Below are 21,319 nucleotides of genomic sequence, written 5' to 3'. Positions count from 1 at the left end.
GACATTAAGGGGAATATGAAGATAAAGAAGAAATGATCTCTGCTCCCAAAGAGCTTGCAACCTAGTCAGAAAGGGTAGAATATATACAGTTGTAAGTACACGAAGGCACAGTGTGATTATTATGATAAGAAGAGTCCAAAGTTCTATGAAGGAAGAGTAAGAGAAAATGACTTTCACCTGGGTAGTGGTAGGAGATCAGGGAAGGATTCATTTAAAAAAAAGTAGCATTGGGGTCAAACTTTGAAGAATGGGTAGGATTTAAATACGTAAGGATGAGATAGGGCATTCTAGGGAGAGAGAAAAGCATGACTAAAGGAATAGGATCAAAAAGTTATAATATATGTTCAAGAACACAGTATTCTATTTCTGCTACAGTATAAAATATATGGGGTGATTAGACAAGGCTGGATTGATAAGGGGATTGGGCACAGCATGAAGAGTTTTTCATTTTATCCTAAATCATATACACACCCATTTTCCAATGTAGGTTAGGAAGCTAGGAGAGATTCTTGAAAAGGTGAGTGCTAAGACCAGAGTTGTGATTCAGGAAGATTATTCTGAAAATATGTCATTTTGTACATAGGAAGAAACTGGTGCCATTTTGAAGTTTAGGGTCATGGATCCAGAGCTGGAAAAGATGTCAGAAGTCATATAATCCAATTCTTTCATTTTGCACATGAGGAAACCAAAACTCATGGAAGTAAAGTGGTTTTAAACAGGATTTAAATTCTTATCCTCTGACTTTCTAAAACCAGTGGTCTTTCCACTGTGATGTGGATGTCAGAAAGGAGATGTGATATGTGAGGAGTTGCAGAATGGACAGGACTTGTTAACCCTGATGAATGTGGGAAGTAAAACATTCCTTTGAATATCTAGAGATTTTTTTTCTGAAATTGCATCGAGCTAATTTTTGAATTGTACTTTCCTAGACAGAAGGTATTATATGCAATTCTCATTTTCTATCTGTCTTAGTCCTTGACACAGTGGTAGATATTCACTAGAATACATGAATGAAGAAATAAGTGAACGAATTCCATCAACAGACTTTTTCAATGCACTGATGACTTTATAACCTGGCTTCCTCTATGAAAACAGAACTGATGATGGTGATGATGATGATGATGATGATGATGAAGATGACAACAATCACAAGGCAAACACAACAACCACTTCAGTGATGATGATAGGATGATGATGATGATGATGACAACAATGACGACAACAGGAACAAACTTGGCAATGTTGTAGGAACCATCTAATGGAGCATGATCAGGAATGGATTACAGTACCTAGGCAACCCACTTATTCCTGAATGGTCTGTGGGTGTCCCTGTGACTAGACAATGTGTCAAAGATAGCTAGTGATGATTGAGTCAAGAGAATCCAGCCCCTTCAAAGGAAGGAAAAAAGGAAGGAAATCTTAATCTCAGATCTGTGAATTTGTCTTTTAATCATATTTTGAAAACTATCTTTCAATATATTTACTTCCCTTTATAATCCTTGCATTTCATTTTAGGTATTTAAAAACAACATTTTTTTTCTGAGAAGAAATTCATGATAATTTTAAGACTGCTAAAGGGACCCATGATGCAAAAAGATTAAGAACCCTGGTTTAGAAGGGGTATACCTCTCTCCTTCCCTGTCTCCATAGCCAAGGTGGCTCAAACTGAGTACCCAGAAATGGTGATCCATATTTACCAAGTTTAGTCTTAGGACCTCAAATCACTGATTGCCTACAACTACAAGTTCCAGGATTGTTGATATTTCCCATCTTGTCTAATCTGTACTGTCCAAATCACTCAGGCAGCCCAGCTTGATTGAACTTTTCTTAGATCTTTCAACTGTAAGCATCCTCCTGGCAAAAGTTGTCTTCTCCTTAAAGAAGAGGTGTAGTTCAGGAAGTACCACCTATTGAGGAATTAGCCCCATGTCAGGAACTCCAGAATTCTCAGATTCATGAAGTAACTATCGGTATTGATGTAGTTAGTGTTTTTCTTGTTCATTATCCTAAGACTGCACTGGCTATATCAATCTCCCTCTCATACTCCTAGAGGTAGTCCTGAGGGTGTTATTCTCTGAAGTCACTGACTCATGTTCTCACAAGTCATATTTCCTGTTAGTCATTAGTGAGTGACCAATGACCCAGTTTCATTCAATCAATTATAGCAATTAGCTTTTTTCAAGAGGGTATTTACTTTAAAAAATATAGCTAGAATAGAAATAAAAATATTTTCTCTCCCCCAACACCTTTACCATTTCAGTCTCTGGGGATATTGGGTTCTGATTTAGCACAGGTGCTTACTTTCAAATGCAACATAACTAAATTTTGCCATCCCTTCCTAAAGTCACTTTGCTAAACAAACTATAAAATCTGGCAAGGACTCAAGCTCCAGAATCCTGAGTTCTCAGGCTCTCTCTTATGATCTTTTGAAATTCATAAAGTGATATTCTCTAATCTCTTCATCTAAAACAAAATACTTGAGGCAAAGACTGAGACCCTTTTCCAGTTATCCACATGTCAGCTTCTATGGGGAGGGCCCAAGGCCTCTTTCCTTATATCCATCTTTCACCAAGGAAAGGTGTTAGCCAAAGAAAAGAAGCCAAGCCAAACTAAGAGAGAGGATAAAGACCAACAAGACCAAAAGAAGCCTTTTGAAGGTGTCCCCAATTTCAGTTTAGTACTGCAGAAGTAACTGAATTATGAGTGTTATAAAGTTTCTCCAAAATACTTCCATCTCACATCTTAATAAATTCCAGAAGCTGATTCTCCACCCTCTTCCCTGTAAAGAACTGCATTCGTAGTACTCTGCACATGCTCATGAGGACCAGGTTCACTGGTCAATCCTTATTAACAGGAAATATCCTTCTAATAGCATTTTTTTCAGTGACCTATGTTCAAGGAAAGAAATACAAGGTAGAATAGTATTCAGGAATCATTGGTTCAGGCAAGTATGGAAATCCCAGGGAGAACAGACCTGGATGAGTCTCCAGAGAGCACAGAACTACTGGAAAGAATCAGAGCTTTTTCATAGTGCTTATACCTTATAAAGAAGGGAGCTTCTGCAGTTTTGGTAACTTATGTTCCATTATTCCCCATCCACAATAACAATAGCTGACATTGATATAGTCCTTTAATGTTTATAAATTTTTATAAATGTTTATAAAATCCTTTACATATATTTTATTTAATCCTTACTACAACTGCTCTGTGAGTAGATACTACACATATTATTTTCTCCATAATAAAAAACTAAAAGAAAGAGGTTGAAGGACTTGCCCATCATCATATAACAAGGATGTGACAGAGACAGCACGGGAACAAGGACCCCTCCGAGCTGCAAGTCTATTTACTTCTCAATATACATGGGGGCTTTTGAAGCTGGAAACAGTGGGGGAATCCTAGTATAATGGTAATAAAATGGCCAATGGGGAGGCAATCCTTGAAGCATGCACAGACATTATCGTCTAGGTTGCAGTTCATAGAGCATTTACAGATATGTTCTGTCTGCTTCCAATCCAACCATTTTGGAAATTTAAGAGATCTGGTTTCTAGCCATAAAAGGGTTGGTACGGTGTAATGATGAAAAGTTTTTTAATTGGTTGTGAAGCCTGAAGAACTGATGACTCAGTAGTTGCTGAACTGGAACAAAGTGTGCAAACAAAAAAGTGCAGCCCGCCCATCTCTCAGTCTTTTTTTTCCTTTTGTGGTTGCAAGTGAGACAGGACTGTTTGGTACTGCCAGGTGGAGGGAAGGACAGTTGCCCTATCCCCCACTCAGTACCTGTGAGCCCATGATCCCCTCTGCCTGGGGTATTTCTTTTCCCTGGGTATTCTGAGATAGATGTATCTAGACAAGGATTTTGTGAATTTGGGAGCTCCTATTATCCCACCATTGGGAAATAACCACAGTTACTTTGAGATGGGTGTGTCTAGGTGAAGACCTTGTGAGCACTATCGGGCCTTCAGAGAACTGAGAGTTCAGCTGGTATCTTTCTTTCCCTTTCCTGAAACTCGAGGGGGAGAGAGTATCAGAAGCAACAGTGCAAAGTTTTCAGTAGAAAAATGGCTTATCATAGCAGAGGAATAGGCTGGATCACAGATCTTTCCAGTAAGAAAGTCATACTCTTTGTGGAGTCAGCTTAGCTGAGCATGGCAGCTTCTCATCCATCACCAGCTCCATATCCTGCAATGAACTCATTGAGAACTCTCCAAAAGAAAAAAAGGTGGGGCTTTCTGGTACTGGGGATGGGAAGTTCCCTCTTTGCCACATATGTTCTCTATACAGGTGCTTCACTATCATTATTATACTGTAAGTTTGTTCTTGCTCTCCCCAGGGACCTATGCGGGGGGCGGGGTGGGGAATGTGTCACTGATTTGGGATATTTTATATCAACTATTCATACCACAGGTTCTCAGTAATGCCTTTTGTAAAAGTGAATTGAAATCTAGTTAATTGATATTAATGGGAAACACACTGGTAGGGTCTCCTGGGTGACAGTACTTGACAGCCAACCCCCTCAGAGTTACCCATAGGACTCAGAATAGCAGCCACCTTCTGGAAACTCAATCTGCCAATGATAGTATGAGTTAAGAAAGTGACCCCAGAGAGGGTGTTACACTAATTTATACTCTAACCTTTTCCAGTAGACAATAAGATTTCTAACAGTTCATCACAATGGAATGTGGTCTCCAAAATGTAAATGGAACTTTTTTCCATGAAGTTTCAAAATACATCCAATGCCCAAAGGGGATAGCTTCTTGAAATCTAAATAACAAACAGAAATGTAATAGATTAGAAGATAAAGAAGAAAGGAGATAAACATGTCAGACTTGGAATTCATATCCAATTAGGTTTATTTACTGCTGTTTACTGCTGCCTGACCTCCCTTATAACATTATTAAAATACCTAAATACACAAGATACATTGAAGGGAACACATCATACAGGCTCGTTTATCTGATCAAATCTTGGCAAGGCAGCAAGCAGAGAACATATTGACATTTCAAACATTAGAAGAGATCTCCTGTGTTCTTTTGGTCAACTCCCCAGCTGGTCAAAGATATTAAATGCTCCTCCATCTCCAGCCTAACTTTATCATTTTCAGTCACACCATCTCCTTGTCTTCCATCACTTGCAGACTAAATAGACAGAAATGGAAATAGCCATTTTGCATTATCATCCCAAACTCCAGTTGCTTGATCAATCAATTTAGCTGCTGACTAGCTCCTTATATTTGTCGGTGTACCAAAAGATGCATTCAGAACCTTATTAAATTAGATAAATGATGGGTCATACTGAACAATTCCCTCTATCTTTGACACTGTGTCAAGAATATCTCTCTCATTATTACAAATTCTACGGTACAAATATCTTTGTCTCCCATTTGCACATGGAATTGAGGAGGTAAGGTGAGCTTTGATCTCTAGTCACATTCTCCCTGTTGCCTGGCAGAAGGATACATCATCTTGTATGATATGTATGTATGTATGCAGATGAATGATCCTCACTGAGTTTTAAATCTCTAATTCACCTCCAGTTATTTTGACACAACTTTCACTAAGCAGGTTAAGAGCCATCTCTCTTTCCCTCATTCTAGAGCACTAGATTCAACTTTCAAGAGTTCAATCAACTATTGCTCCCCTCTATCATACCTAAGAGTCTTTGTCTTCTGAATCTGTCAGTCTCCAATCTGGATGTTTCTCTAGGTCATAGATTTTTTAAAATCACAATTTGTCTCAATCACTCAAGGCTTACTCTTACTACTATTATAAAAGATTTTGAGAAGTAAAATAGTCATTTCAAAATGAAATATACATTTTTGGACATGGTCAGTGCGGGAATTTATTTTGCTTGACCATGCATATTTGTTACAAGGATTTTGTTTTTCTTTTTTTTTAAACGAGGGGGAGGAGTAAGAGAGAAAAGGGATGCTTGTGATTTGGAGGCGGGGGAGAGTAGGAAATGAACATAATTAGAATGGAATTTTGAAAAGCCCTCCTTGAGTGTGATAACACAGTTCTAACTAATAGGCTAAATATGCTTTTTAAAAAAGGGTTATTTTTAAAACTTAATATATGTTATAATCAACATGAACAAATGCATGCTTCAACAATATTTAATTGTATAAAATACTTTCAAACTTCATTCAACGTTATATGCTGAAACTGTTACACAGTAAGGATCATAGAAAAAACAAGTTGAGCTATGGCTTCAGAAACTATTGAAGAGAGAGACAATGAAAGATCTTTCACAGAGAGACAGTGAAAGATTATATCAATATATAATTAGATATGTGGAATAGAAAAAGGAATAAGGAAGAAAGAGAAAGGAAGGAAGGAAGAAAAAGAAGGAGGAAAAGAGAGAGGGAGGAAGGGAAAGGAGAAAAAAAGAAGGGAGAGAGGGAAAGAAGATGAAAAGAGAGAGAAAGGAAGGGAGAAAGAGAGAGAGAGAAAGGGAGGGAAAAGAGGGAAGGAAAAAAAGAGTGAAAAGGAAGAAAAAGAAGGAGAAGATAGGAGGGAGGGAAGAAAGGAAGGAAGGAAGGAAGGAAGGAAGGAAGGAAGGAAGGACAGAAGGAAGGAAAGAAGAGAAGGAAGGAAAGGGAGGGAGGAAGAAAGGAAAGACATGAAATGGAAGCCAGAAAATAAAAATATATCAACATAGCAAATCTCTGAACTTACTCTCCCAACTCTTGCACAAATAATAGATCATGTCCCAGAACTCAGCTGGCTATATCTCTCTTAGAGTCTTAGGGGCACCTCTGAGGGCTGTGTGTTTTCATTGCTCTCAACTCAAGATTGAAATTCCAGGTTATTTTCCCCCCATTTTAATTGATAATGATTAGTATCTTAATATCACCTAACTAATTAACACTAATTAATTTTTATAAAGGAATATTTACTGAAAAAAATAACAAGAATCAAAGTACAAAAATATCTCCTAAATTGTGGTACACTCTTTCTTCTACCATCTTGAATCCTGGGGAAAGTAGGCTACTAAACATTCTTCCCAAAAAGTTCATATTCTGGGTGTGATATAGAAGATAAATGAATCACTTTCTTGTTTGAAGGCATTACTTCTTGGCTACTGGGTTAATACATTGCTGAGCTAGGTCTTGTAGATCATTCCCTGGAACTGTGTTCCGTAATGAGCAAACACTAGTATGGATTCCAGTTCTTGAACTTCTGGGGGCTCTTCCGACCTTTCAAAGCTCACAAGATCAGAGTCTTCTCCATCCCTTCTACACTCTTCCACATAAGGGCAAAAAAAAAAAAAAAAAAAAAAAATGAAACACAACAGAGATAGAAAAACAATGGTTCCACATATTCAAGGTCACCACTGAGATGTGGTGATTAAAACTTTAGACTTTTCTCTCGACCTAGAGGTTTACAAAATTGCCAATAGGAAAGAAAGATTGGTTTGGCTTTAAGTTCAGATTTAGAAGCTAATAACAAAGCTCTGCCCTACCCTTATCAGTCAGTAATCAAACAGAAAATAACCATAGACTATCTACTAATAATACTATGAACCAGGGAAAGCAGGGTCTTTCAATTATATCATCATTCACTTCCAGATGCAGGCTCACCTGGGTTGGCACCAGGCAGAGCCTATTGTATATAGGCAAAACTTGGCTCTTATTAGCCTATCCTCTGTTACATTAGAAAGTTTTGATATCCTTAGTCAACAATTAAAAGCTAACTCTGAAAGGTTAAGGTGATAACAAGAGCAAAGCAATATAAGGAACAAAATAAATAATTCAACCGTGTTATGAGAATAAAAAAGACCCAAAACATTCCAACACAATGAAAAGTATAGCCTGGATTAACCACAAAAGAGAAATCTTGTGTATCCTTAAAATAATGAATGACAAAACAGTTACATCAAAGCATATTACTTAAATTCTACTATCTTCTGGTTTTGTTGAGGGTTTTTTGTATAGGAAAGGGTTCATATTCATTGATGTTTTTCAAGTACCTAATGATAAAAATAATTTTTAAAAATAATTATAATCTGTACAAAATTTAAAAATAGCAGGTCTGGATAAGATCCATATTTTTGGCTCAAATATGTATAACAGTATGTGAATTATGAAAAAACACTACTGATTTAGGATTGATTCTATTTTTCTTAACAGAAGACATTATATATTTATTAACAAAAAAATGAGAATACCAGTGACCCTTCGCATATAGGTCAATATCATGTTCATGTAAAAAGTATTCATAGCCTATAGTCAGAAAATCTATAAGCATTTACTCCCCAAAATACATACTGACTGAGAAACAAAAAGAGTTTGCCCGAAAATCCAAGGGAATATAAAGTACAATCATTATTGATTTGTTAATTATAATTTAGGCCCCTCAAAAGATTTGAGCTTGAATGTTGAGGCCTAATTAAACTAATAAGTGAAGATGATGAGATACCCTGCTCTTCACTAGGCATAAGATTATCAATGAAAAAGCTGAAGCTGTGGATGATGTTTTTGTTTGTTTTTCAGTGACTGATCTATGGAGAAAGCCTATCAAATGACTAAGTTCCAAGAGGAGTATCAGTAGGCATTCCATGAGTGACATCCATATAAAATCTACTAACAATATGTTCATGAAGAAGGATCTAACAAACATTAGAGTAATGTAAGTTGATTTACACAAAAGGAATATATTGTCACCAAAAATTATAGAACAGTTATTCACAAGGAAGTCCATATTTATTGATCAGAGTAGTTTATAAATGTAGTGATGGGAACTGTGTATCATATCAAAGCATATTATAAAAATTTAGTATTTATTTACTGTACCTAGGAAGAAATAATCAAATGGTCAGAATTATATGCCAGAACACTGGCCTATATTGACTGACCTATTTCTAACAGATCCCAAATCCTTGTAAATAAATCTCAAAATATCCCTGAGAATCCAATAAATATTGTACTACCTGTGGGGGATTATTATAGACACAAGTTATCTATTATTACCTGCACATAACATTGTTTCATAAAAATGTAAAGACAATGTTTTTAATAAAAATACTATGCTGAATACTAAATCTCCAAACTACATAGAATAAAGAACATGTACTCTTGTTTGCTAATGGATTAGCCCAAAATATGTTTCCGGCAAATCTAAATGAATCTGACCAAAGATAATATTACATACAAATAAACAACAAAAACAATCATTTTAACCACCTTACAAGAATCTACAGAACATTAAATATAAAATAATTAATAAATAATCAATGAAAGCACATTTTAAAGTTCCTGTCGTATTTCAGGTACTATAATTGCAGGACAGAAATTTGTCTTTAGACCCTTTCTGTTCATCAAAATAGATTAGAAAATTGAGATTATATTAAGGATGATGATATTGAAAACACAAAAATTTTACTGTATTTGAACTAGAAAATCATCACAGACAAAACTGATTATGTACACAATAACTCAGACTTACCATTGGTTCATAAAAATTTATGTAATTTTTAACTTTTCTATTTAGAACTGCATGCTAGTGTACTGCTTTTCCCACTATTCAGAATCTTTATATTATCCAAAAAAAATCTCACAAAATCTAGAGGGCCACTGGAAAAAAGTAAAACTATGTAACAATAGGATGAAGTCTATGTCAACCCATTATACTATCTGCTAAAGGAGCTGTCTTTAATAATTTTTCAGTTTAGAACCATAGCATGTTAGGATAAGAAGAACTCTATATTCCCTCATTTTTAGAGATTAGGAATTAAGGCCCATGGGGTAAAATAACTTACCCAAGATCGCACAGAATTAGCAACAGAATTAGGATCACAACCAAAAGTTACTTGATTCCTAGTACAAAGTACTCATTTGACCACACTAAACAATTTCAATATCTCAAAGAGCGTTCTCCCCTTCTGCAGCCTTAAAAGACACTCTGTTTCCATTCCATCCTTGGGAATACAGGTCAAACACAAGAGGAGAATTGTTAAGATCCAGTCCAACTTCAGATCAGACTTGCTATAGGGTAGGTCTAGGGATGCTTTCAAAATCTTGAAAGAAATCAAAACTCCCTAGTAGAACTCAGACAAAATTCAATATTTTGAAGATCTTTCAGGTCAGTCACCAAAAATTCTGGAAGTAAGAAAGGAATAATAAGAGTTTTGTCAACATAAAATCAAATTCAATATAAAACTTCTCTCTTCTGACCCTTAATGATTTCTTTTCCTATGGACACTTCTATGTCTTTGAAGACTTGGCCTAGGAGATATTTATCTAGGATTTCATCTATATTACCCTATTGACTACAGATCTTAGCTATAGTTATTATTTCACAATTTTCAAGTTTTATCTACATCTCTGTAGATATGAAACATTATTCTCAAAAATCCTGAACATGGGAGTATTCCAAAGTTTTATCAAACTGGTCAAATTCCAAGAATGAAATTCTCTTCACCAGAGAAGAATGTCAGGAGCTAAGATTTTTGAGCTTCAGGTATTAGGAAATTGGCAATATACTTTATAATCTCAATAGCTAAGAGTAGGCAGCCTCCCTCTTTTGGCATGTTTTTCCTATCCAGTTCTCCTAGTATAATTTCTGTTTCAAATCTATCTCAGAAATAAAAGAAGGCTATTACTTTCTCTTTATGACTACAAAAGATTGAATAAAATTTTGAGAAGAAAATAGTTTGTGCTAGAACTTTTGTAGTGACAGTTGAGAAACTGTTTAAAATGTAATAGTTTCCCTTTTGTGGTCAGTGATAGAATCTATTTTTTTTTAAAGTCTTTGCAGAATATATATGGGAAGAAGGTAAGGCAAACCTTTGTTGGAACTATTTTAATTGTTAAGAAAATTCCTCTAAAATTATAAAGTGAATTCTCTAAAGACTTTGGAAGGAACTGGCAAATAAAGTAGATTAAAAAATTATTTCCTGTAATTAATAAAGAGATAATAAAGGGGAAAAGAAAACTATTCTTGAAGTGAAATATTAAGATTCACAAAATACATTAGTCAATATCTTGAATGAACTGAAGGGTATGAGACTGAGTTTCCAGACAAGTGAAAAGGCGTCAACTACTATTATATTGAGGACTTGAAGTAACTTAGGCTATGATACTCATCATAGCTAAAATCTAGTCAATAATTACATATATCTTTGTTATTATTGATCTCATTTGTTAGGAACATATTTCTTTATAAATGTTAATATTTATCATAGACTGTTGTTTTTCCATCATCCAGTGTGATCCCATGGACCACAGCATGCCAATACTAACCATGGGATTTTTCTTGGCAAAGACACTAAAGCCATTTATTTTTGTAGTAAACTAAGGCAGAGATTAAATGACTTGTCCATGGTAAGCATTTGAGGCCAGATTTGAGTTCAAGTTTTCCTGACTCCAGGCCCAACTCTTTAATCCACTGAACTACCTAGCTGACTCTTAATCATGGATAAATGGGGCTAATTATTATTGGGAAAGAATATTTCCTTCAAAAAGTAAGTGAATTCTACTGGGTCTGTATCCCAAAGAGATCATAAAAGAGGGGAAAGGACCCACATGTGCAAAAATATTTGTAACAGCTCTTTTGTGGTGACAAGTCATTAGATATTGAATATATGCCCATCAATTGGAGAATGGCTGAATAAATTGTGGTATATGAATGAAATGGAATATTATTGTTCTATGAGAAATGATCAGCAGGATGATTTCAGAAAAGTGTAGAAAGACTTACATGAACTGATGCTAAGTGGAGTGAGCAGAACCAGTAACACCAAGATAATGTGATGATCAACTATGATGGACTTGGCTCTTCTCAACAATGAGGTGATTCAAGGCAATTCAAATAGAATTCCACTGTGATGGAAAATGCCATTCAAATCAAAAGAGAACTATGGAGACTGAATATGGATTCAAGCATAGTATTTTCACCTTTGTGTGTGTGTGTGTGTGTGTGTGTGTGTGTGTGCGTGTGTGTGTGTCCTTTTTTTTCTTTCTAATTTTTTTCCCTTTTGGTTTGATTTTTCTTGTGCAACATGACAAATATGAAATATATTTTAAAATTATTGTACATATATAACCTATATCAGATTGCTTGCTATCTTGGGGAAGGAGGAGGTAAGGAGGAATGGAGAAAAAGTTTAGAAATCTAAAGTTTACAAAAATTAATGGTGAAAATTATTTTTACATTTAATTGGAAAAATAAAATAGCATTGAATTTGGGAAGGAAAAAAAGAAGTAAATGAATTATATAATCACTTATATATGGCACAATTCTCCCTTGACTATTTCTCAAAAGAAAGGAGCTGGAAAGTCCTACTTACTGCTGAGAGAATTATTTGTCCTCAAAGAATCATAGAATTTTATTGGAAGGGATGTCATCAACCATGTAGTCCATTTCATAGATAATATATTAGACAAGTTGTGTTCCAATCTCTGTTGAAAGTGCCTTTGCCTCTTAAGGCAACCTATTCCATTTTGAACATTTTTAATTGTGATAACGTTTTCCTGCCACCAAACCTAAATTCACTTCTTTGCAACTTATTGGTCTTGCTCAAACCAAGGATCAAACAAAACAAGTTTAATTCCTCCTTCACAAGGCAGCCCTTCAGATACTTAAAGACAGTTATCCTGTCTCTCCTGAATTTTCTTTTTTTCCAAGTGAAACATGCCAAATTCCTTCACCCAATCTTCACATGTCATAGGGAGCCATGAATAAGGTCTTGACCTATGTCTTGCCACTGGCCTTCGATGATTACTCTGGAGGCTGATGACTTTGAACAGCTCTGCCTCATTTAAATCCAATTCACTTGGAAGTCAAGACATCCTCCTCCTGATTTTCTCTTCCAGAATGAAGGACAAACAACAACAACAACATGTCATGGACTCTAAGTTTTCCTATCTTTTGTTACCCTTCTTTAAAAAAAATAATAATAGCTTTTTATTTTTCAAAATACATGCAAAGATAATTTTCAACATTCACCCTTGCAAAACCCTGTGTTCCAAATTTTTCTCCCTCCTTCCTTCCCCCATCCCTAGACAGCAAATAATTTCAATATAGATTAAATGTGTAATTCTTCTAAATATATTTCCAAATTTATCATTCAGCACAAGAAAAATCAGATCAAAAAGAAAAAGTGAGAGGAACAAAAAACAAGCAAACACAACAAAAAAAAGATGAAAATACTATGTTGTGATCCACATTCAGTCCTCAAAGTTCTCTCTCTGGATGGAAATGACTTTCATCATCACAAGTCTATTGAAATTGGCCTGAATCACCTCATTATTGAAAAAATCAATCATATAAGTTGATCATCATATAAGCTTGTTGTTGCCGTGTACATTGTTCTTTTGGTTCTACTCACTTCACTTAGCATCAGTTTATGTAAATCTCTCCAAGTCTTTCTGAAATCAGCCAGATGATTGTTTCTTATAGATTTGTTGCCTTTCTTTAAACACTCCCCAGTTTGTCATTGTCTTTTTTCAACCACAGTGCTCAGAATGGAACACAATCCATGGGGTCTAATGAGGGCAGAGTAAAGATACTATCATTCCTCTCTTCCTGGAAGCTATGCCTTTCTTAATACAGCCCAAGATCAAATGAGCTTTTTTTGGCTGCTACATCACCCTACTGGCTCCTACTGAGCTTGCAGTTCACTAAAATGCCAAGATCATATTTATTAACAACTGTTGCCTATCCATTTCACCCTCATTTTCCACTTATGGAGGTGATTTTTTTTAAGTCAAAAGTTGAACTAGGCGACTTCTAATATCCATTCTAGCACTACTTTTATGATCTTATGACTATATTTTCCTATTGAATTTCATCTTATTAGATTCAACTGAATCCTCTTAGATCCTGACACTTATCTAATGTATTAGCTATTCTTCTCAAGCTTTGTGATATCTGTGAATTTAAAGAGCATTCCTTTAATGTCTTTGTCAACAGCATAAGGCTAAGGGAATTTTAGGAATTGAATGAATTATATTGACTTCATCATGTGACTCAGTTATGGAGCAAGTTAAGTTTTCTTTCTATTCAATGGTCTAGCCCCATATCTGTCTTATGAGAAAACTTCATTCAATTATAGGAATTGGGAGATAATTTTATTGCATTCTTTGAACCTAATCCTGTATGGATGGGAAGCTGGAACAACACCCACCTGTTGTTGCTTAGGGACCTTAACTAAGGATCTAGATTATATTGACTAGAAATCTAGAGAAAAATACAAAAATTGATTCAAGGAATTTTCTCACAGTTATGCATCTCAGACAACTTATATGTCTTATTTGAAAACTGGCTCTGTACTGGTCAATCAGTTACTGTTCCCATGTTCTCTTGGGGGAGTGAGATGCTTCTTTTTCTGATTTCAGAGAATTGTACCTGTTTGCTCTCCTCCTTCCAAATTGGAAAGTCCTTAATCTTTCCCCCAATTACAAATCAGATTGCTTTGTATACTGGTTTATATCTGGTTAATTGTTTTCTTTTAAGTGCATAAAAATCTGTCTTCCCCTATATTTGGAATCCAGTGCCAAGCTAAGGAGGCCTGCCCTGATTTGTTATGCAATTGGTATGCTTTACTTAATAAATCGATATGCTTATAAGCTCAAACCTTTGTTTCCTCAATTATTTCAGATTTCACCTGTCACAGGGCCAACCAGACATTCCCTGGGTATTCCACCACCATTGAATCATTAACAACTATTATTTGAGTTTAGTCACCCAACCAGTTCTGAATCCATCTGATCATTTTGTTACCTAATCTACATAGCATAAGATACTATATCAAAAGCTTTGCTAAGATTTAGGTAAATACTTCTTCCTAGAGATGATCTACTCTAAGCCTCTGGGTGGAAAGAGCCAGGTAACACTGAGACAGATCTGAATATGCAGCTGTTTTTCTATCCATAGAATATCCTTGCAATTACTTTTCATGCACTTAAATGGAAGAGTTTTAAAGTTAACTGTGACCTTGTGAGCTTTGAAAGATTGGTAGAGAGAGTTGACAAAGGTCCAGGAAGTAAAACCCATATCTAAGTTTGCTAGCAATTGAGCCAGTTCTCCTCATTCTTGATCTAGCCCAGCAATGAATTAACCTGAGCCTGTGTGTTCTACAACTCTGCTATATTTGGAAGTGAATCAGATAGCAAGCTCTCCAAGTTTCAGCTCATTCTCTCAAAAGTTTAAGTTGCTATAGGGGTGACTATGCCCCTGGTTCAAAGGAATCATTTGTGCTTCTTGTTATATTTCCTCAGCAATTATTTTTTGCAAAGATAAAAAATAAAATAGAATATATGTAAACTATATCTATGACATACTTTTCCTATAATACTTTAGTAATCTTATAAGGGAAAAATGAAATGATATTAATTTGGCATGATTGCTCTTAATTGAAGCCATGATGAATTTTAGCAATCACCCTTCCACTTCTAGATGTTTGCCAATGGTCTCTTAATTTTGATATTTCTTTGCTTTTACTTTTGTTTAAAAAAAAAATTTGCCTTCTCCAAAATGATAGTGCCTCCTCCCATTTTCCAGTATCTTTCAAATATCATCAATGGTGTCTCATTCGTTGTATTTGCTAGTTCTTTTAGTATTCACGGAGGTATCTGGGCTAGGTGACTTGAATTTGTCAATTGCAGCTAGATCCTCTCTTACTACATGTACCTTCTCATTTAACTTGTGCAGCAACTCTGTTAGTCATTTTGTTGTTATTTTCAGTGTAAAGGTCATTCTTCTTTGCAGAGAAAACAGAAACAAAATGAAAAGAGGTGAGCAACTCTGTGTATGTTATCACTTATCACTGTCACATCCACTCCAAAAAGAGTTCCTATCCTTTCTTTCAGGCCTTTTTTGGTCCAGTGTAGCTTAAAAACCTTTTCTGTTGTCCTTAGCTTCCCTTGTCAACCTCAGTTCATTCTGAGCTTTAGTATTCCTGATGCTATTTTTACAGGGCCATGCTACATACACATTCATCTTCTGTTAGCTTGCTTTGCCTTTATCTTCTGTAAGTTTATTTTAAAAATCAAAATTGATTGGCAAGTTCTCTATGGATTCACATCAATCTTTTCAGACAAGCCCTATTCTTTCCTTCTCATTGTAATTGTTTTCTTTTGTGTTAGGAATTTCATTCTTGACCATGTTCTATCCCTCTTGAGCTGACTTTCCCTGAAGCATTTAATCCTGGTACCCGATTTATCTTTTCTCTGAACACTTTAAAATATGTTTTCCTATATGTGCAAAAAATATTTGTGGCAGCCCTTTTTGTAGTGTCAAGAAACTGGAAACTGAGTGGATGCCCATCAATTGGAGAATGGCTGAATAAGTTATGGTATATGACTGTTATAGAATATTATTGTTCTGTAAGAAATGACCAGCAGGATGATTTCAGAAAGGCCTGAAGAGACTTACATGAACTGATGCTGAGTGAAAGGAGCAGGACCAGGAGATCATTATATACTTCAGCAACAATACTATATGATGATCAATTCTGATGGACATGATTCTCTTCAACAAAGAGATGACCCAAATCAGTTCCATTTGTTCAACAATGAAAAGAACCAGCTATACCCAGTGAAAGAACTATGGGAAATGAATGTGAACCACAACATAGCATTTCTACTCCCTCTGTTTTTGTCCACTTGCATTTTTGATTTCCTTCTCAGGTTATTTTTACCTTATGTCTAAGTCCGATTTTTCTTGTGCAGCAAAATAACTGTATGGATATGTAAACATATATTGTATTTAACATATTTAACATGTATGCCTGCCATTTAGAGGAGAGGATGGAGGGGGAAGAAGGGGAAAAGTTGAAAAAAGAGGGTTTTGCAAGGATCAATGCTGAAAAAATTACCCATGCATATATCTTGTAAATGAAAAACTATAATCAAAATAAAATAAAATAAAAATATGGTTTCCCAAATTCTAGGGTATGCTTCAGACTATACTAAGATTTCTTCTTTTCTATCACAAATTATAGAATAGAGTAGTCACTTCTCTCTCTAAGGTTCTCATCTTTTCCATCCTAGCAATCTGTTCCTTCCCTATTACTGAGAATTATAGAATTTCCTCTTGTTTGTTCCTCCACTTTTTGAAAGATCAAATTTTTATAAAAGCAAGTCAAAAATCTACATCTTTTGGCAGGGAGGAAGGGGAGGAGAGAAAAAAGAGAAATAGAGACAGAGATAGAGGTTGAAACAGAGATGATGAGCGAGTTCCAGCAGATGTCTGGACAACTGATATTTCTTATCACCTACTGCTGGGCCAGTTTCATGATCTGTTCCCCAGATTCCTAATCTGCTCTCCCTTTATCAAATTCCTTGGATGATATTCAATCCAAAACTCTTATCATTTGTCTTTATCTTTGAATCCTTCTGAGAAGTGGAGATAGTCAAATTGATCAAGGTGGAAGACAACCTGCATTGCCTTTAGGAGAATATTTGTACCCTAGTTATTTATTACAGTCCATGCTTGAGAAAGCATGTGTGTCTAGACTTAAAACATAAGCTTCTACAAGTCATAGTTCTTTTAACCCTGGGTAATTCATTTAGGCTCTAATAGCTTCAGCTACTTCATCTGTAAAATGGAGATAATAATAGCATTTACCTGCCAGGACTGCTGTAAGGGACAAATGAGATAATCTATATAAAGCACTTTTATAAAACTTAAAGCCCTACATACAGTACCCAGTATAGTACTTATACAATCACACACATATGCACACTCACACTTAACAATGTGCCAAAGTCTTAGTGCAATTTAATTTGAAAGTATAGTAGGATTTTTGGAACATCCTACATAATGATTTTTTAAAAATGTACATGTAAGTAATGAATAACTATTTTCCCTTATATTGATACTGATGACAATGTTGGACAATGAGGATATAGGAGAATAAAGATAACTAAAGCTGGACAAAGACATCAAAAGACTAACCAACTACAATTTTTTTTTCATTTTCTTTGTTTTCTTCCACCAAAACTTCCTGCAGGAGAAATATTTCCAAGAACTCACCTAGCAAATAATTTAGTGAAATGCACATAGGACTTGGCAACATAAGCCCTGGGTTTGAACCCCAACTCTGCAGTTTCCCAATTATGTGACCTTTGTGAGTTGTGAGTTTCCTCGTCAAGCAAAGGATCATAATTATGTTTTCACTACATATATTACTGGGCTGTTATAAAAATAGCTGCCATTTTATTCAGGGCTTTCAGATTTATAAAGTGCTTTATTATCTCCTTTATCCCTCACAGCAATCCTGAGTGGTAGGTGTTATTATCATCCCCATTTTACAGATGAAGAAACTGTGGCTAATAGAGGCTTAATGAGAACCCCAGGGTTACACAAACTTCTGAATCAAGATTCAAACCTAGTTCTTGACTTCAAGTCCAGCATATTATCCAAAACACTGCGTCTCTACCTGGGAAAAAAAAAGTGCTATAGGGAAGTGAGTTATTTTATTTTACCACCATCATTCTTTTTTAAAGCTTTAGAACTGGGCTGGAGGGAATTTCAGTTATTTGATCTTGGTCAATTATTTCTGAGGTTTTTGTTTGTTTGTTTTTAGTATCCATGATGGGAGAGACAAGGGGAAGGAAAAAACAACATCCAGCTTTGTAAATGTCTTCAGAGATGAGAAGAGGTGAGTTTAGAAAGAGGAAAGCAGGAAAGAAGAGAGGAGAGGACAGAAGGAAAGGAAAGGAAGGAGAAAAGGAAAAAGAGAAGGAGGGCAGGAGGGAGAAAGAAGGGGAAAGAGGTGAGAGTTGCAGCCATGTAGCCACAGAGTAAAGGGGCAGACTAATCTGAGGAGTGACCTAGGATGGGAGTGGGGGTTAGTAATATTGACAAACTTCTGATTATCCCCTCAGGAAAGCAAAATAAATGACTGTACTCAGAACTAGGGTGTATGTTAACAGTGGGACTGAAGGAAGCATCCATCCGTCCTATCATGCCTGGCCCCTAGCCTATGATTAATTTGACTCTTTCTGTTTTCAGCTATGTGTACACCTCTGCTTGACAAGGAGCCTGCCTGCACCTTCGTGCTGACTCTGCAGAACCAATACAGACCATTCGTGCCCAGGGAAGAAATCATCAGAGACATATTGGGAGGTGCGGTTGGGGGGGGGGGGGGGGGGGGGGGAGGACTGGGAGAAGAAGGACATTCTTCACCAAGAATTCATCCAGTCCCTTCTAGCTCTTGAGCTTTTTTTCTATAGACCACATTCAGCTTCCCATCCCAGTCCTGCTTCATCATGTATAGCTTCCCAGCCATTTCCCATCTTTTTCCAGGTCTGCCATCCTGTGCTCAGACCTGTACAGCTGCAAATAAGAGAATTGCCGAGCTTGGTCATCTTCCTACCTAGTTATCCTCCTCCATCCTATGATTATCTTCTCCTGTTTCCAGTAATCAGGACATTCTCTTTTAGATGGTGAACAAACAAAGCAAAGGGCAAGGGTAAATTCTTAGCTCTTACCAATGATGAGAAAAAAAGAGAATAGGTGGGGAAAAAGGGGAAGGGAGAGAAGAGAGAAAAGGAGGAGAGAGGAGTGAAGGGAATAAAAGGAATTAGGGGGAAGGAGAAAGAATGAGCAGATTTAAGAGCGGAGAGGGAAGGAGAGAGGGGATGGAAGGGGAGTAGTTTCATAGGAAGGAAAGGTTAAGGAAAGAGCAGTTTCAAAGGTGAGAGGTGGAGAGGAAGCAGCTTCATAGAGGAGGGGACAGAGAGAAGGAGCAGCTTCATCAGGGAAAGGCGGGGGAGAAGGAGCAGCTTCATAGGAGACGGGAAGGGAAAGAGTGGCTTTCATAGGAGAGGGAGAAAGCCGCTTCATAGCGGAAGAGAGGAGGGAAGGGATTATCTTCGTAGGAGAGGGAAGATAGGGAATAATTTCACACTGGAAGGGAAGAAAAGATTGGGTTCATGCTTTCTTCCACACACCTCTAGAATTGAATGTGTATTGAAGATTGCCTCCAGAATTTTCTCAACATTCTTCCAGATGTCGTGCCTGATATCCTATTACGAGATTGATCTTCCTATTTTTTGTAGAGAGCTTGTATCACATCGTAATTTGGCATCCTTTAAATAGCCACAGATTCAAACTGGGAATCTGGCTTTATAAGACGATAACTAAAAGAATTTTAACTCCTGCAGAGATCTCTGTTGCTTTCTGTCGGCTCTCAAGCTGTTTCCTGTGCCCAGAATCTTCCTAATAGTAAGCTCTCTCAGGGCAGGGTCATTCTGTTACTGAAACATGCCTCACTGCGTCCGGTCTGGATTCTGCACTGTGGATGCTCAATAAATGCTGTTGTTGGTACTGTTTGACTGACAAGCAGTGGAATGGAAAGGAGTCAAGGAGAGCTCTTTCCGGGTTGAGTTAAAAAAAAAAAAGCCCACTTATTTTCCGAAAGGAGGTGGGTGGGAAGGATCGTAGGAGAGAGAGGAAAGGAATTAAAAATCCTGAAGCTGGCAGGAAGCGTTCCACTTTGATCCACTCCTTCTGGGCAAATCCATTCATTTTAAGTGAAGCCAAGGCGGGCCCCCATCCGTGTCTCACCCCAATCTGGAGAGCTTGGAAGCCCAGGGAGTGAGGCTTGGGAAATGAGCGAAGTGGTCAGACTGGTTTCTAGAACCAAGCACAGGATCAACATGGGCTGGGAATCATTAGCTTTGGAGTGCAGAGCCCTAGAGGCTCAGAACGGCTGGGGGTGATTAGAACCTGCCTCTTGTAGGGTTGGGGTTGGGGGGCGATACTGGGAAGAGCAGGTAGAGAAAAGGAGAAGGGAAGATGTCAGGCATACCGGAGCGTCTTGGAGAATAAGTATTTACATTTTGTAAAAGTACAGAATGAGACCCCGCTTCTTGCTGAGGGAGGAAGGTTTCTGATTCATCTTCCTTCGCTCAGAGTTAAGCACGTTGATAATGGAGGTACCATTGGAGGAATGGGGATATGGCTTCGATCTGGGGTGGCTTCTGGGGCTGGGATTTGTCCCTGAAAGAAATGCTGTTGGAATAAATGGATTCAAATGGATTCCGGGAGTCTTCCTGGACAAACGGAAAGAGAGCCACGTGTTCCCACCTTGGCCAAGCCCTTCCCCAAGACTGCAGACGGGAGTGCTATGTGTTGGGGAATGAGAACTGTGAATGGGGGTGGGGAGGCAGTCCCACCTCTTTCTAGTCTCCCATCATCGCTCCTGGGACACTCCAAAAACCACCGGGTCTACACTCACTCGCACACACGAACCCACCCCCACCCCACATCCCCTCCCCTTGAAGTTCGAGCGCCTTTCCTGAGGAGAAATCGAAAGTAAAAGCTGAGGGCCCCGCGAGACAATTGAGGGAACCTAACCGCCGCCCTAG

The 21,319-nt window shown here is 37.1% G+C and overlaps 1 long non-coding RNA gene across 1 annotated transcript in view; it reads right to left on the bottom strand.

Annotated features, from left to right (window-relative positions):
• Positions 1-21,319, bottom strand: part of LOC116423244 — a 50,633-nt gene extending 29,314 nt beyond the window's left edge. The window contains exons 1-2 of the long non-coding RNA XR_004233776.1: positions 19,901-21,319; positions 4,635-4,764 (exon numbers count right to left, since the gene is read on the bottom strand). This is a non-coding gene — a long non-coding RNA (uncharacterized LOC116423244). The remainder of the gene's footprint in view (positions 1-4,634; positions 4,765-19,900) is intronic.

The sequence above is a fragment of the Sarcophilus harrisii genome, chromosome 4 (genome assembly GCF_902635505.1).
Source record: "Sarcophilus harrisii chromosome 4, mSarHar1.11, whole genome shotgun sequence".
Lineage (NCBI taxonomy): Eukaryota > Metazoa > Chordata > Mammalia > Dasyuromorphia > Dasyuridae > Sarcophilus > Sarcophilus harrisii.
This window is presented reverse-complemented; position numbering and strand designations above follow the sequence as displayed.